Source organism: Arachis ipaensis, chromosome B01 (genome assembly GCF_000816755.2).
Source record: "Arachis ipaensis cultivar K30076 chromosome B01, Araip1.1, whole genome shotgun sequence".
In the NCBI taxonomy this organism is placed as follows: Eukaryota; Viridiplantae; Streptophyta; class Magnoliopsida; order Fabales; family Fabaceae; genus Arachis; species Arachis ipaensis.
In genome coordinates, this window is record NC_029785.2 from 121,026,104 (window position 1) to 121,034,789 (window position 8,686).

Below are 8,686 nucleotides of genomic sequence, written 5' to 3' on the forward strand. Positions count from 1 at the left end.
TACATAAAACAGTGAAACCAGCCCAAAGGAACTCATGTTTTGACACTTAGTTACACATTGTTTATACGTGTTCTTATACAAGCTTTAACCAGATTAGCAGTCAGCCCGTGCAATGCGCAGTAAATGGCAAAGCAACGATTAATCCCAATAGCTATTTGTTCATACCTTGGGTCGAGCTAGGCGAGCCGGGTTGGATGAAGACAAAAACGACCGGTCTCGTATAAAGGTTGGTCGACACCGACCTCTCCCCAAAGAACTCGGCCAAATTGCTATAAGGGCCCAAGTAGGCCCAAAGCGGAAGATAACAGCCCACCTAAAGGTGGCTGGCCAAAGATAAGGGGACTCGCCCACAAAAGATAAGATAAGATAACTAACTTATCTCAAGGGAGGTCACTCCACACTACTATAAATACACTGGAGCACCCAGGTATAACTCATACTCTGATTCTATACAAAAAGCCTGCTTAAAGCCCGTGCTAACTTAAGCATCAGAGTCTCTTGTAGGTACCACCACCCTCCGATGATCAAAGATCAGCAACACAGCAAGTCGGACACGACAGTTCCGGCCACAACAGCAGATCTCCTTCGAGATCGACCTTCAGTTTTAGGTAACCCTCGAAACATTGGCACCGTTGTCGGGAAACCTGGAAGTCATCCCATCGTCATGGAGGACAACCTTGACAACGATCACAACTCTAGTTTGGAGGACAGAACGCCGCATAAAAATACGAAAACCATACCAAAGGGTACACCTCAAGATAAGGGAGATAAACAACCCCCAAACACCGAAATCTTGGAAACTATCCGTGAGTAACAGCATCGGCTAAAACAGCTTGAACAAGAAGCCGACCGGCAGCGGGAGGCTGAGCGAGACCTTCGAAAAGAAACAAGATGGCGTCAAGAGCTGGAGGACAAGCTCCTAAAGCTCGAACCTGATCTCAAAACTAACACCACTCGATCCAGCCACGAAGATAGCCCCCAAAAGGACCAAGACCCGTTCACAAAGGAGATCATGAAAGCTAAAGTACCAAAGGACTTCAAAGCCCCCCGACATGACCATGTACGATGGTACATCTGATCCAAGCCATCATCTCAGCAATTTCAGAAGTCGGATGTATCTTAGGGATGCCTCAGATGCAATCCGTTGTAAAGCTTTTCCCACCACTTTGACCAAGACGGCAAAAAAGTGGTTCGACAGTTTGTCGCCAAGGTCAATAGCAACCTTTGATGACCTCGCCAAGAAATTCCTAGCTAGATTCTCCATCTAGAAAGATAAAGCCAAGCATGCCCCAAGCCTGCTAGGAATCAAGGAAGGAGATCGGGAAAGCTTTCGCAACTACATGAAAAGATTCAACAAAGCATGTCTGGACATACAAAGTCTGCCGACAGAAGCAGCCATCATGGGTCTCATCAATGGCCTACGAGAAGGACCCTTTAGCCACTCCATATCCAAAAAACACCTAACATCTCTGAACGAGGTACAAGAGCGGGCAAAAAAGTACATTAATATGGAGGAGAATTCTCGATTAGGAGAAACCTCAAAATCCAGATTCTCCTACCCGTCCCAGGACAAGGATAAAGAGTCCAAGAAAAAAGAAGACCAGCCTACTGAAAAACCTAGAAAATACCACAACTACACTCCCCTCAGGGTGTCCCTTGTGGATGTCTACAGAGAGATATGCAACACTAAGAAGATCCCGCCCCCTCGTCCGATTAAGCATAAAAGAGGAGGAAGTCGGACAGAGTATTGCGAATACCACCGAGTCCACGGGCACCCTACCAATGAGTGCTATGACCTAAAGAACGTTATCGAAAAGCTAGCCCGGGAAGGAAGACTAGACAGGTTTCTGGCCAACAAAACAGATGAACCGAAGAAAAGAAGAAGGGATGAAGAGATCGGATGAGCTGAACGTCCCCCTCACACCCCTGAGAGGCATGTTCACATGATAAATGGAGGATTCGCAGGAGGAGAGATCTCTAAGTCATTGCGCAAAAGACACCTTAAGGAGGTGTACCATGTTGGAGGAGGGGACAATTCGATCGACCTCCCCACTATTACCTTCACTCAAGAAGACGCCGCGGGCATCATCCTGGGGTATGATGACCCTGTGGTTGTTACCATAATACTTGCCAATGCCAACCTCCACCGAACACTAGTCGACCAAGGAAGCTCTGCGGATATACTGTTCAAATTCGCCTTCGACAAGCTCGGCTTACAAGAAAAAGAACTCAGAGCATATCCAAATAGCCTATTCGGGCTAGGAGACGCCCCAATTCAACCATTAGGGTACATCCCACTACACACAACCTTTGGAAAAGGAACTCGGTCTAGGATGTTAAGCATAGATTACATTGTAGTCAATGTGAGCTCAGCCCACAACGCTCTTATCGGTCAGACAACACTGGACCAGCTCACCGCTGTGGTCTCCACTCCACACCTATGCATAAAGTTCCCAACTCCGGATGGGATCGCTACCATAAAGGGAGACCAAAAACTCGCGCGACGCTGTTATAACGAAAGTCTGAACCTTAAAGGTGACCCCAGAGGAAAGGAAACCAATACTATAGAACTCGGGGGAATTTGAGCTCGCGAGAAACTCCGCCCTCAACCAGAAGGTGAAACCAAAGAAGTTCAAATTGGAGACACTCAAGACAAAATAACAAGTATAGGGGCGAATCTAAGAGAAGACTTAAAGGAACTGCTAATAAAGCTCCTAAAGGATAACTCCGACCTCTTTGCATGGAAGGCCGCCGACATGCCTGGTATTGATCCTGGACTAATGTGCCATAAGTTAGTCGTATATCCAGGTTCTCGGCCAGTACAGCAGAAACTTAGGAAACTCGGCCCAGAGAGGTCGCAAGCTGTAGAGGAGCAAGTATAGGCCTTTGATAAACCACTATTTTATGGTTTATCTTGTACTCAATTGAGTGGTTTTTATCAACTCTTTACCCACTTATTCATACTATTCGCATGTTTTACATTTTCCTTCCTGATTTTGAGCTATGATTGAAAACAAGCTTCTTTGATCTTATATTTGCTTATAATTAATCCTCTCTTATTACCATTAGATACCTTGATATGTGTGTTAAGTGTTTTCAGAGATTATAGGGCAGGAATGGCTTGGAGGATGGAAAGGAAGCATGCAAAAGTGGAAGGAATACAAGAAGTTGAAGAAGTTGTTAAGCTGTCCAGCCTGACCTCTTTGCACTCAAATGGTCATAACTTGAGCTAAAGAGGTCCAAATGAGATGGTCCTAGTTGTGTTAGAAAACTAACATCCGGGGTTTCGCAACGATATATAATTTTCCATAGCTACCCCGAAGTTAAATGATGCGAATGCGTGAATGACGCGCTCGCGTCGCATCTGCGAATTGCATCCCGGGCGAACGCGTGGACGACGCCTCCGCGTCACTTTCCCACGACCTGAACGTAACAGAAATCGCTGGGAGCGATTTCTGGGCTATTTTTGACCCAGTTTTCAGCCTAGAACACACAGATTAGAGGCTATAAAGTGGGTGAATGCATCCATTCATAATCATGCTCTCATAATTCATAATTTTAGGATTAGATGTAGTTTTTAGAGAGAGAGGTTCTCTCCTCTCTCTTAGGATTTAATTTTAGGATTTAGGATTATTTCTTCTTCATCACAGGTTCAATGTTCCTCTTATTTATTTTCTACTTTTATTATATACTTTTAATTATTATTTATCTTTTCAATTTGGCTTATGCTACATTCATGTTATGATTTTCTTAATTAATATTATTTGAGGTATTTCAGATTTAAAATTGCTTTGCTTTATTTATATTGATGCTTTTAATTTAATTTAGATATTTTCTTCCTTTTGGCTTTGGTTAAGTAATTGGTAACGCTTGAGCTGTCAAATAAAGCAGTGGTTGAAATTGGGAAATGCTCCAATAACTCTAGTCTTTCCATAGGAATTGACTAGGACCTGAGGATTAAGCTAATTAATCCACTTGATCTACCTTCATAGTAAAGGTTAACTAAGTGGGATTAAAACCCCATTCTCATCACAATTGATAAGGATAGGACTTCCAGTTCTTATACTTTGCCAAGAGTTTATTTTATTATTACTATTTTATTTTTCTTATCATTTAACATACTGGTTTCTTACTTTCAAAACCCCCAATTTACAAGACTCCTAACCAATAATAAGAACACCTCCCTGCAATTCCTTGAGAAGACGACCCGAGGTTTAAATACTTCGGTTATCAATTTATAAAGGGGTTTGTTTAAGTGACAAACAAAACTTTTGTAAGAAAGGTTGATTGCTCGGTTTAGAAACTATACTTGCAACGAGAATTTATTCTGAATTCTAAACAGTCAAACTTCCGTTCTTCAAAATGGCACCGTTGCCGGGGAATCGCAAACGTGTGCCTTATTATTGGTTATTGTAAATATTTGCTTTTTTCTTGTTTATTTGTTTTTATTTTTGCTTTTTCATAAATTAAGAGGTTATTGGTTTTTATTTAGTTATTGAAATTTTTTTTTCAAAAATTTGTTTTTGATGTTCATCTTGATCTTCAAGTTATTCTTTGTGGTCATCTTGACCTTCAAGTTTTTCTTAGTTGTTTTCTTCGTTTTGATCTGAAAATTTTAAGTTTGGTGTCATTTTATTGTTTTTCTCTTTCCTCATTAAATTTAAAAATTTAAAATTTAAAACTCAAATTTAAAATTTCAAATTTCAATTTTCAAAATTCAAATTAAAAAAATTTAAAATTCAAATTTCAAATTTCAAAATTTCAAATTTCAAAATTTAAATGTCAATTTTGAAATCTTTTTCAAAAATCATATCTTTTTAAAATCTTATCTTATCTTATTTCAAAAATCAAATTTCAAAATTTAATATTTAAAATTCAAAAATTCAGATTTGAAATTTCAAATTTCAAAATTCAAATTTCAAAAATTTAAAATTTAATTTTCAAAAATTTAATTTTCAATTTCAAAATTAAAATTTCAATAACCTTTCAATCTAAAATTTGTTTTTTTCGTTTTTAATTTACTATTATGAGTTCTCACCCCTCTCGTTTTGAGTTTGGTTCCAATGTTGTTACAAGGAATGGAAATTATAACAGGAACATGCATCAAGGTCAAAATAATCAGAGATGGAAGGAGCCACGAGGATTTGATCAACCCTTCCGGCAACAACACCTTCCACAATACCACAGACAAAGACCATTCCACGATGCATACCAAGACAATAGTTATGGTGGACCCTTTCGTGACAACCAACTTCCACCAAATTACTATAGTCAAGATCCATTCCAGGGGGCATACCAAGATGATAGATATGATGGACGCCCATCATATGCCTATGAACCTCCTCAACACAACTTTGAACCACCAGACTCACAAGCCAACTACCACCATTCACCTCCATATGACCCTAACCCTCATCCACCATACCAACCACCTTATGAACCATATGAACCATATATAGAACCACCCCAATTCCAACCCAATTACTCCCAAGAACCACCACCTCCATATGCACCATATCCATATCCATCATTCCAAGAGCCTTATGGTCCTACTTATGATACCCAAGCGGAACAAGAATCAACGGATCGTCTCAAGGAAACAGTGGATCAATTTCTTGCAACCCTTCACCAATTGAATCAAGCGATAAATCAATTAGCTTCCCGACGTTCGGACACTCAAGGAACCCCCATGGCTTCATGTGGACAATTTAATGAAGAACGTAGCATGAAGGAGACATTAGAAACTCCGGTGGACAGTAAGGAGCATGAATTTATACTGGAACAAGTGGAGAAAGCCAGAATTATTGAAGAAGAAGAAGTGGTTGCAGACTTAGGAGATGCAGAACCTCCATGGGTAAGTCCAGCCATAGAACCTCCTTCAAAGACGTTTAAAATTGATGTTGAGGAGGGTGTACAACCTCCAAGGCATATCATGGCTAAAGACTTTGAAGAGGTTGATCAAGAGATGGAAATTAAAGAAGAAAAAGCACTACCTACCATGCCCTTGGTAAGTAATGAAGAAGAGATTGAATTGGAAGAAAGCTACCAAGAGGAAGAGGTTGAAATTGAAGAAGCTTGCAAAGAGGTGGAAGTTGTCAAAGAGCACAATGGAGTGGAGCTTGGAATCACCTTGCCAAAGTTATTGGAGACCCCTCCCCCTAAGTTGCCATCATCCTTCACAACATTCAAGTGGGTAAAATTCATATCCCTTAGCTTTCTAATCCCACTTGAATATGGGCTACTGGAGACGGATGGTCAACTTAGAGCTCTTTGTGGCATTAAGAGTAAGAGGAAGATGGCCAGTGGTAAGAATTGTCCTGCAAGGTTCATTATGGTTGGAAGCTTTAAGTTTAAACGCAAAGGTTGGTATAAAGCTCAACTGAATGGGTCTAGGAAGCTGTTTGGATGTCTCAATGAGAATTCCGACTGTTCACCACCCAAGTGGAAAAATGATGATCAACAAGAAGATGGGTGCAAAGGCAAGGTCTGGGACCCCGGAATTCAATCTAGAAATCAGCACTCTTGGGGCCTTGTCACTTGCTTCAACTTGCTTGAAGGCTTTCTGCGCCAAGTTTGGGATCCCAGAGGACACTGGAAGTACAAACATTGGTGGGGATTCAAGGATCAATACAAACACAAGCCACCATAACAGGGAGCTCACCAAATGTCCAACTTAAGGACTTTAACTAAAACTGCTAGGTGGGAGACAACCCACCATGGTATGATCGTTCCTTTTCTTCAATTTTGATTTTATTTAGTTTTGTTTGTTTTTGAGTTTTATTTTATTCTATTTTCATTGAACCTAGAATTATTCATAGCATCCACACTATCATTGCATTTTACATTTTGCATAAAAAAAAAGCACGCACAAGACGCGGCAGCGTCGCTAACGCGTCCGCGTCACCAGTGCATTGGGAAGAAAAGAAATCGAACAGAAAGTCACGCGAGAGCGTGGTTGGAAGCGTGCCTTTGGCACAAATTGTCCCACGCGACCGCGTCCGCGTGATGTGGGAAAATGGCCTCCCACGCGTCGGCGTCACTCACGCGGACGTGTACCCTGGAAATCGACGTGAAAAGGGTGTATAGCCGAAAGTTGTGCTGGAGTAGGGCTGGACTGGTGCTAAACGCACAAGCCCTACGACGCGACCGCGTCCCCCATGCGTCCACATCATAGCTCAATATTGGCCACCCACGCGACCGCATCTACCACGCGATCGCGTCACCCAAAATTTGGCACTAACGAGTTTTTGAACAGAAAGTTGTGCGATCGCGAGGCTGCCCTAGCGCCAGTAGCACAAAAACAGGTCACGCGACCGCGTGACCCACGTGTCCGCGTCACCTGACCTTATTGCACACCACACGACCGCGTCACTCACGCGTCCACGTCACCTGCGCCGCACAACTTATCTAGATCAACGCCAATTATCTTGTCTTTTTCTCTTTTATCTTTTCTTCCTTCTTTCTTACTTTATTTCTTTCACTTCTCATTCTTTTTCACCTTCATTCTATTTCATTTAATTTATTTGCATATTTTCATTCATTGCATTATTGGTGTTAGAAATTTATTTGGATTATTAAGGGAATTGTTTGACAATTATATATTAATTTTATAGGGTTGCTTGCATGTTCAATTTAATACTTTCAATAGCTTATTTACCATACTTGCTATGTGTTTGTGAAAAAGCCCGTATGGCATTGTGCACTATTTTTCGATTTCTTTCTATCTACTACTCTAAATGCTTGCTTTTCACAAAACCCTTTTTATATTATATTATTTAAATATAATTGTCATTACAAACAGATTGTTAATAAGAAAGACTTGGTAATCTAACTTGGACGTTGAATGCTTGATCTATGCTACTCATGCCTTTGCCAGCATGCCAATAAACACCTTGCATTTAACTGTCTTCATATGCACTTGCTATATTTTTATTGATGCTTTTCACATGTAGTCATGACCATGTGCCAACATCCTTTGTTTCTAATGTGCATTGATTACCACAAATCCTGTTCTCTTTCTTGCTCTGACCCTCAATTTTACAAAGTTACTTTCTTTTTCCCTTTTCAGGATGGCCACCAAGAAGGGTAAAGAGAAAGCTACTCCCAAACCACCGGCAAGGAAAGGAACAAAAAGAGCCCCAGTTGAGGAACCACAACCCCCCATCCACTTGCACATCTTAGCATGCACCGAGGATGGTACAATCTTTAAGTATGGGGAGGTCGATACCAATCTCCATGGGTTAGCTATTTTCTTCTTTTCAACACCATTGTTTTATTTTCTTTGTTTGTTCATTGTTGCATTTGCATGTTTGATTGCATATTTTCTTGATTTTGTGCATATTTTACCACTACTTGGTTAAAGTAATATTTTCTTTTTCAAGAAACCTTTTAGAGCATTTCACTAATTTGAATAAAATTTAATGTTACACTTGTTTGAAGAAATATTATACTGGAACATGGTCTTAGAGCCCGAATACACAACCTGTGAGATTTTGAGCCTATTTGAATTGGTTGCATTTTATCAACCAAAATTTTGTTTTAGTGTGTATTTTTCTCTCTAAAATTGTGATCTTTGTCTTGTTTGATTCTATATTTCCATTGTTTGATGTATGCATGCACTTACATGATTGAGGCCTTTGTTTCACTGAGCTTACATACCCATATGGCCTTAACCTTTCATTATCCT